The following is a 10,222-nucleotide window of genomic DNA, read 5'->3' on the forward strand; positions in this document are numbered from 1 at the left end:
TATTAAAAAAAATGCTGGAAACAATCAAATGTTTTGTGTAGGTACTTTTGAAGTTAAACATTTTGCTTCAAAACTAACTTTTGTTGTTATAAAAGTTCTATTGAAAAAGATAAACAGAGCTGAGTCAAATGAAGTATTTTGATTACTTGAAATAAGTCATTTGCATTTTACCACAAGACCCAGAAATACTAATTTCAAGTTGCTTTGTATAACTTTGTGTGGGATTTGGCCAACCAACCAGGAAGTCTCTTGCAGAGTGAGTCTCAGACAAAGAGCAAACACACACACTGTCTTCACTCTGGTGAAGAGCGAAGAGACTCTTTGGTTTTTTTCTCTCATTTCAGATTGAAAGCACTTCTTTCCAAATGCAGTCAGCAAAACTTTATGAGCTCTGCTATTCCTCGGCTCGCTTTAGATAGCTCACATTTCCTTCCCTATATGAGTTAAGATGCTTATCTACATAACTGCTGACATTTTGTAACAGTGTCTTCTACAACTGCTAGAGAAATGTGAAAGTGGCAAGTAAAATGGAGGCAGTCTTGTGTGATTATTTTCTGGAAACTTAGTGTAGATAAAGGCAAGATTAGCTGGTTAGCAGATAGATATATCAGTATCAGTGCACTTCTCATCTGGTGTTGTAAAAAAACCATCCTCTTCCAAATCAGTTGTACAGCTGCTGACACTGGAAGGGAACTGGTGACAATCTTAAACTTCCTGCAAGGTGTCAGGCCAAGTATTTCTTTCACTTACATCTGCTATCGTGCTTAAAGTTCATTGGCATTGCCGAAGTATAAACAAAACCAACATTAGTTTCTGATCTATTATTAAATCATACAATAGTTGTTTAACCCTTAACAAGACAAAAAAAAAACCCAGTATCAAAAGTCTCCATCTAGGACACAGAATGCAAGAAGCATTGAGAAACATGCAGCAAGAATAGCCTGGAGAGTGCCTAATCTTTTGGCTGGTTTGTTTCCACATACTGGTCAGTGATTTTAGTATTGCCTTACTGCACAGCAGCCCTATGGAAGCAGGAGGAATTGTTTTGTAAGTACAAAAGCTTTCTGTACATCTACAATAATTATGTGCAGATCAGCATTCAAATTATGCATGATTTTTTGCACACACACCTTGTCATTTACTTGTAAATGCTGAAGGAACACTTATACCCTCTGGGTGAACTCAGCTTTACCATGAAGACTGGACCAATGCAGCCTTTTTTTAAATATATATATTGAACATCCATGAATATTTAAGCAAAAAATGGACAGATTCATTTGAACAATATACTAATTTGTAATCATAGCATTTTGATTTAGTGAAGAGTTCTTCACTGGAGTCAATGTTCGGTATTTCACTGATTGCATTTCAGTTCAGATTAAAAAGAAAGAGATAAGAAATACTACTTGAGAAAACCAGAATGCCCCTAATCACATGTCCAAAATTTCATTGACAACAAAAGGAATTTGTAAGTCCTTGCAAAGTGATTTGTACAAGTCAGATGTTACCAAAGCTTTTAGATACATTACATAAATCAAGGGTCTAAAATATAGTAAGGGTATATATAGTAGCAAACTACTGAGTGAGAAATAAACAAGAAAAACTGTTTACATAACCAATGAACCTTTCTGGGTTTTGCTTTGCTTTTGACTTACTGTATTGGGTTTGTATGGCAGGGTTTTGGTAGCAGGGGGGCTACAGGGGTGGCTTCTCTGAGAAGCTGCTAGAAGCTTTCCCAGCTCCAAGTCAGACCCTCCTCTGGCCAAGGCTGAGCCCATCAGTGATGGTGGTAGTGCCTCTGGGAGAATAGATTTAAGACGGGAAAAAAGTTGTGGCAGGCACAGAAACTGCAGCCGAAGAGAGGAGTGAGAATATGTGAGCAAAACAGCCCTGCAGACCCCCAGGTCAGTGAAGAAGGAGAGGGAGGAGGTGCTCCAGGTGCCGGAGCAGAGATTCCCCTGCAGCCCGTGGTGAAGACCATGGTGAGGCAGGCTGTCCCCCTGCAGCCCATGGAGGTCCACGGTGGAGCAGATATCCACCTGCAGCCTGTGGAGGACCCCATGCTGGAGCAGGTGGGTGCCCGAAGGAGGCTGTGACCCCGTGGGAACCCCGCGCTGGAGCAGGCTGCCAGTAGGACCTGCGGATCTGTAGAGAGAGGAGCCCAAGCTGGAGCAGGTTTTCTGGCAGGACTTGTGACTGTGCCATGCAAGGGACCCACGCTGGAGCAGTTCATGAAGAATTGCAGCCTGTGGGAAGGACTCAGGTTGGAGAAGTTCGTGGAGGACTGTCTCCCATGGAAGGGACCTCACGCTGGAGCAGGGGAAGAGTGTGATGAGTCCTGCCCCTGAGGAGAATGAAGTGGCAGAGACAACGTGTGATGAACTGACCCCAACACCCATTCCCTGTCCCCCTGCGCCACTGGTGGGGGAGGTGGAGAAAACTGGGAGCAAAGTTGCGCCGGGAAAGAAGGGGGGTGAGGGGGAAAGTTGTTTTAAGATTTGGTTTTACTTCTCATTGTCCTTGTTTTGATTTGATTGATAATAAACTAATTTCCCCAAGATGAGTCTATTTTGCCCTTGATGGTAATTGGTGAGTGACCTCTCCCTGTCCTTATCTCAACCCATGAGCCCTTTGTTATACTTTCTCTCTCTTGTCCAGTTGAGGAGGGGAAGGATAGGGCAGCTTTGGTGGGCATCTGGCATCCAGCCAGGGCCAACCTACCACACTTGAGGAGGTCATACAGGTACGTGAAGGTGGAGATTCTGAAATACAGTCTCCATACATGATATCCACCTAGCTGTACTGGCAATTCTACCAGATTGCTTTATAATTCTTCATTTAATACTTGTTCAATTTTATTGGAAAAACAATAGTTGAAGGGACAAGTGTAATAATAGAATAATACATTTGTTCTGTCTGCAAATGTGATCATCATTGTTAATCCCCACTACTGTAATTAAATGAGGGGGACAGAGTTTAAAAATTTAGCTAAATGTGAATTTATATGAAAGAAACTGCAGCTGATTTTCACAAGGTGCAACTAAAACTCACCTCTTGTGCTTGGAAATGCACAATTTTGTTGGTGTAACTTGTTTGACTATATATGTATATCATCTAGAGAAGAAATGTCGGTGCTGTGACTTGGAAATACTAAGCTCTGTTTTGCGTTGCAGAGATTCGGATTTTTTTGTTTTACTAGATGTAGCATATCTTCTATGAAAGTATAATCTCATATGATCTTGAGTTATGACTGAATTAGTTAGGTATTTCCAATAAAGTTGGTTTTTTATGAAAACTGCAGAAGTTATCTGTGCTGTATGTATTTAGTCCTGCATCCCTACCAGTGGGTATAATGATAATGGGTTGCTGAATAATGCTAAGACCTTGCAGTTCATCAGCAGCTTAGCATAAGGTATCCCTGTGTACACTCTTGAATTACAGTAATTACTCTTGAATTGTAATAAATACAGGGTAAAAGTATTTATGTGGATGCTTATCAGAGAGCAGATGAGGTGCTGTAAGTTCTTTCACCTAGCAGTAACCAGTTCTTGTCCCTGAGAGTTAAATTAGTTGCAGTAAATTTTCAAGAATCAGAAATGAATGGTTGTGGACAAATCCAGGGATGAGATGGAGAAAGATGATTGCAGCGAGGAAAGTTTTATCCTGGATCCCCAGGGCTTTTATACAAGAACTGTTGAAGAGCTGAACAGTTAGGTAAGAGTTACATGTCTGAGGAGACAAAGTGGAGGAAACCTCAAGCAGGCCTGAAATCTGCACCACATTTAGGTGAGACCATATGAGTTTGAGATTGTGCTTTCCTAATCCTTTCCTCTGCATTTGTCTGCAGGTAAGCTTATAAACATTACTTTCTGGGACAAGGATGCTCTTCTGCTGTGTGTCTCTGGTCAGCCTGTGCAGGCAGATATCAGTAGTGATGACTAGGGCCATGTGGATCCAAAGAGTAAAGGGATTTGTTGGAAAAAAAAAAAGGACATAGACGTTCAGTCTAGAGGGGAGTAAATGTAGGAATTACTCTCTGAAATACTCAACTGCAGGCATTTAGACTCCTTTGGTTTTCCCCACTACCTAAGGTTTTCCCCACGACTGCTGTCTCATTGTGAGATCCATCAGCAGAAGCATCAGGTCTGACACTTGAAGTAATTGTCCTCATGAAGACCAGTCCTGGTGCAGTCTAGTCCTGGACGAAAATATGTAGCTAAATAGTAAACCTTTATTTTTAAATTGGATGACATTGTAACATCTGGGTTTTTTTCCGCAGAGTTTGATCTCCTCTAGAAACCTTTTTGCTAACACATAGCAAGTCTGTTATTATCAATATTGGGCAAGGCACTCAAAGAGATTGTATTGCAATTGAGCAAGGCCATATCTGGATGTTTAATCAGAAGGATGTACAAAACAGTATCAACAAACCACAGCCATTTCCTTGCTCATAAAAGGTGCAGTTTTCCAGAATTTACAGTACTGGCAGCAATCCAATCAGAAATCACTGAAGTAAATGATGATAGCTATTTTTCCTCTTCTGTACCATGTCCTGGGTAAAAGCAGTTTGTGTTTCCCACTGTTTTAACTGGCACTCAAGTCACAAGAAACCCAGTCACAACTACACTACAGCTAGAGCCCTCTCAACTTGTAGCCACTCAAATAATGAGGCAAATGATTGAAATGGAGAAGACCTGTTCCATACTGGACAGCAACAGTCAGAACTGATGGTCATGATTGTTTTTCACAACACAGTGGGGGTTTATTTACCTTGTTTGGGATGAGGGGAGGTTGCAAAATAATACAACTGGAAAGGCAAGAATTACTAGCTAGCCTAGTTAGTAAACTAGCTGCCTTATGGAATGGCAGTAGAGATGAACCTTGAATTCTAGCTCCATGACTATAGCCATGGCTATTAACTTCTCTGTTCATGGACGAGCTACTGAACCTACTTTACTCCTACATAAGCTGCTGAGGTGCTGGCAGCGAAGAGTTCGCTTTACATCTGTAGCAAGAAATCTTGCACTGCTGAATCTGGGTATAGTTATGGAAGAAAATCAAGAAAATAGTTTAGACTGCTTCTCTCTGTTGGGCAATGTAACACTGAGGGATCTGCTGAACTTTTAGCTGGCGTTTGTTCATAAATCAGCAAAGGAGGTGCACATCCACAAAGGAGTCACTTTTAAAATTAGGTGAGTGGCAGCTGTTTCCCTTCATGATTCCTTAATGTCTGCTTTGACAGTGAACAAAATATAAATTGTAGGAATTAGAAAAAAATATAAGTTTTTAAAAGTATGGTTTCCTAGTTCTTCAACTCATTGCATACCCACCCAAACTGCTAATGCTCTCATGCCTAAACAACCTTCTAACCTTCCTACAAAATGACTGATTTACTACTGAATTAAGGTTGAACTCCAGCCTACCCTGTGAAAGTGAGTTTGCTTCATACAAATGACTATTTCTCAGAACCTGCTAACTTTGCCTGCCTCTTACAGTTTTTATATGATTTCCTGTATGTAGATGTCTTTTTCCAAATACCAAAACAATGATGAAATTGTCTTTTCCTTCTTGAAAGGGAAAGAAACAATATTAAACAATGTCAACTTTTTTTTTATTTTAAGAGTGCTTGGCTGTGACTAGGACTTGTCATGTCTGTTTTCATAATATTTTCTGTTTTTTCAACTTTCTGTATGGCTGGCATCATCTTAACCCTAGCAGAAAGTTTGTATCCTTATGTGTACATTTTAGAGTTCACTTCATGGGTTGGGTTTCTTGAGGAGTGGGGCAAGAAGGGGGTTCTTTTTCCACCACTCTGTGATGGAGTGAGTTTAAAACTGCATAATAGCATTTAAGGGGGAAGGAAAAAAAAAAAAAAAAAAAAGAGAAAAAGTTCTGGATTAGAAACAAGGAAGCATTTTATCCTAGAGAAATTTCTTGAGCTGCTAATAATAGCAGAGGACCTCCAGCCAGATTTTGTTTGAGCAGGGATTAGAGAGGCAGAAGCAGCTAAGTGGGCTTCGCTCAGGAAGGGCTATGTGTAACTTCTGTGAGTCCTACTAGGTGACTTTTGGTTTGTGAAGCCTGCCCTCAAGGGGCTGGTTTATTTGGATTTAATGACTCATGTAGGCTTGTGGATCAGCTTTATTTTCTTTAGTGAACCAAAGGATGCTGTTTGATCCAGCAAAATGAAAGGGAATGCTTCAAGTATGCTTCTACATTTTAGAAATCCAAGGATTGATTGAGTCACATAAAGAGGGACAGGAAAGGTGAGTGCTGTGACTATGTTGCAAAGATAACTGTTCTGTGTGTCCCCCTGCAATGACTATAAAATGACCCTATTGATACCTGGGGCTCACATAATGTGCTTCAGGGATGGCTGAATCCCATCGTTTTCTAACAGTTCATCTTCAGGGAATCACTTTTTTTATCCCCACTTACATGTTTGCTTTTCCCAGACATTGGAAAAAAAATGGTCTTGACTTCAAAACATACGAGTAGGGGTTGAGGCAAAAGCACATGTTGCTACTGTTCTTCTCCCCTATTGCCACTCTACAAAGGATCTCTCTGTTCCAATTTGTTTTCTTGCATAAACACATCTCCTCACTGCCACCACTCTTCTGCTGACCTTCCCCTGCACTATGTTCATTCTTACCTGATTTGATCTCTCCACATACACAGCTGATGAAAGAGTCATCTTTATCCAGCAGCTCTATAAATCATTAACTAGGCTTAGATTTACAGATAAAACAGCATGAAAGATGGTAAGTTAAGAGAGTGTGATGAACTTGTTCAACACAAGTCATAAGGCTTCCTCTACGTACATAAAAATAAAGAAATTAGCAGAAGGTTTTGGCATTCCTAACTGATGGGCATTCAATGGAATCTTGCATAATCATCCTGAGGTGCTGGAAGTTAAGTGCAAGAAGAAAGATGTTGCAGAAAATAAAATGTAATGCAAAGATTTGTATTCAGCAGGGAAAATCAGAGACAGGAAAGAGAAGAGAAAACTTCTGGGATTTGCCCTGATCTGAACTTCTTTGACTTATATGTGACATGGTTTGAGTAACTTCTATTCCTGAATTCACATTACACATATAGCAGATAAGCATCAGATATAGCATGGGTGCAAACATGGACTCCATACCAGATGATCTGTGCAAAGAGGGAAGCTCTAGTATCTGCAAACTATTTTGAGATAAATGTTCCTTAATGAGGACAGTGTCTGACAGTTTGCTTCTTATAGATGACATTCTCTTTTCTACTATAGGTGTGGCGCTTCATTATTTTGTTTTTAATAAGATAGCAGTACAGGATGAACAAATAGTTTTTATTTAAGTGTCTTGAAGATGTATGCTGCAGTTTGTCCAGGAAGAAAAATATTAGCCTAAGCTGGCAAGGAACTAACATGCTGCTCTTTCAACTGATGCCCACAAACTGGGAACTACATATTAAAAACTCTGGACAGAATTTGCTTGTTCTCAAGTTTCTACTGAAGGTCCAGCTGCTAGAATTGTATGAAAATTTCAGTAGTCAAGTTTTAAAAGTTCTTATCCTATACTTATTTTTTAAGTTAATCCTGGAAAGTGTGGACTGCTTATACCTGATGCAGTAATGTCTATACAAAAGGACAAGAGCATTCACAAAACAGAACCACAGCAACTAGGAGGGCAGAAAGATTACTGATCCCACCTCTGCCAACACACCAGATTAACTTGCTGTTTTGGGTTTAAATTTATGGGTGGCAAGAGAGGGGCTGGAGGCTGGACATCCCTTGCATGTATTTTTTGTGAATAAAACTGCTTCCTCTGCAAAAGATGCATGCCTCCTTGACCTGCTTTTTTCCTCTGAGTTTGTAACCTGTGTTTGTTGGCAGGAAAATGATGATATTTGTAGCTCCATAATAAAATTTCAAACATAGTGTGTCACAAATACATAAATGAAGTTTTATCAGTGGTTTAGTTTCATGTTCAATAATGACAGTGCAAATCTCCACATTCTTAACACAGATCTGATATGGGTGGAGTACTGTGTGTTTGAATTGCTGCCTTTGGTTTCCTGGAGACTGAGAGTGGCATTCATGTGCTGGTTACGTGCAGTGTACAACCTGAAGACTTTCTTTAATTCCATATGGACATATTTGGATATTGTTATTTTAATATTTTAAGGACGTGGAGCTCCTGGAGAATAAGGTCCAGTCAGTTTTCAAGTACTAGGTTGTCAGCATGGTACGATCCAGCTCACTTCAAGACAGAGTTTTAAGGAAAATCAAATGCCTTTCACATAGGTAGCCCAGTACAAAAAAAAAAAAAATCCCCTGGTTCTATGTTGTTTAGCAAGGAGCACATAAAGGCTCATGGTAAGCACGTTCAGATCATCTGAGATGTGAATCGGATTGCAGGTACCTGGATAAACATAATCTTGCTAAAATAATTGTCACAAAACCCCCACCACAACAAAACTATACATGCCCTTCTGGTTACAGGATATGTTAGGTATTTGACTAAACAAAAACATGATGTGGTATACCACTGTCTTGTAAGTGTGCTGATTGGCTATTTTGTGTGTGTGTGAGATTTTCATCATCAGTTACAATTTCTTCTCTCAAGAGATGCTGTCAGAAAATGTCATAAGAAAAGAGGAAAAAATGTCACCTAGCAACCAAAGCTTTATGAAGAAAAGTTCCACACTGACCAGCAGAGACAAAGTGAGCTGGGGAGTTGGGAGGAGGCACGAGCAACTGTGAAAAGGCTGCTTGTCTGCTGCTCTGGCACTGATCTCAGCCCTGTTACGGTAGGTGCTCTGGGCACAAAGTTCTTCTCAAAGGAAGTTCGGAGTTCCTGTCAAACTGGTTTGCATAGAACTTGGCTTGCAAAATAGGACTTTGGGTTACTTTTTCCTGACTTTCAAATGCGGATTTGAAAATGATAATATCTCAAATCATGATGGGGATCTACATTTTAATTTTGTAACAGCAAAAAGTAAACTTGAGAGGAAAGGGCATTATCTCTCTTTTATCTATTATTTCATTTATCTCTTTTATCCTCTCCTACCATTAACAAAGATGAGATTAGTGGATGTTTCTTCTATTATCTGGTAGAGCAGAGAGGAGCATTTATTTTTCAAGGTCTTTGAGAAATTAAGAGATTCGGAGTTAACTTGCCCCCTCCGGGTACTGTAAGGAAGCTAGGGAACAATAAGAGACAGCCTTGTTGGAGGGGTGGGGGGGGGAACAAAACATCTTGGAAAATATTAATACACATGAATTAACACAACACTGAACAGGATACTGTGCTTTATCAGAGCAAGGAATACAACGCTTAAAACCAGGCTCACAGATTGTGGTTGAAAATTGGAGGATGATACTCCTGTCACTTCTGCAGCGCAGGCTTGCACATGGTCCATTTTACCTCCTGCCTGTGCTTGCATGACAGTATGGGTGGGTGTAATAGCGTTGAGAGGATGTGAGTAGGATTGATCTGGCATACTATGCATGCGAGGCACACACAACTGCTGCTGTTTTATTTCACCACTACACCAACAGAAACTGCCCTTATATAGACACTTCTGGCTAAGATTTGTACAGTCAGGGATACAATATACTTTATTATAATCGCATCCATTTCATAACCTGCAGATTTCATAACCGGTTAAGAGCGGCATTGCAGCATGGCAATTTTATTTCTTTATGGCTTCTTTTAGTTGCATGGTGGGCAGGGAAGCTGTATTTTTTGGATTTTTGCAGTCGCGTTTGAGCATTTGTCAGCCTCTTTCCCACTGCTATTTGTCTTGGTCAGTCTCTGCCTCCACACCCTCCTCCCCGAACTGACAGCAAACGCCGAGGGAGGAATCCTGAACTCCCCGGCTGCACCCCGATAACCGATCCCAGATCGGGAACTGGCAAAATGGTGCAGCATCACGGGGTGGCGCCCACCTCGCTGCGGGCTACCCACCGACGGCGGGTCCAGCCCGGGCGGCCCGACGCCGGCCAAACCCGCAGCGGTCCCTCCAGATCGGGGTGCCGCTTCTCCCTTCGTGAAGTTGCCCCCCCCCCGACCGTGGGGCTCGGTCCCGCCGTTCGCGGGGCTGCGGGCGGCTGCGCTCCCGCTGACCGCCTCCGCCAGGGTGCTTTCAGTGAGCTCTCAGGGCGCCCGCCGTCCCGGGCCAGCCCCCGGGCGGGCTCCCGGCCGGCGGCGAGCGCCCGCTCGCCCCGGGCCAGGCGGCT

Source organism: Haliaeetus leucocephalus, unplaced genomic scaffold, assembly GCF_000737465.1.
Source record: "Haliaeetus leucocephalus isolate CR32 unplaced genomic scaffold, Haliaeetus_leucocephalus-4.0 Scaffold167, whole genome shotgun sequence".
Classification (NCBI taxonomy): domain Eukaryota; kingdom Metazoa; phylum Chordata; class Aves; order Accipitriformes; family Accipitridae; genus Haliaeetus; species Haliaeetus leucocephalus.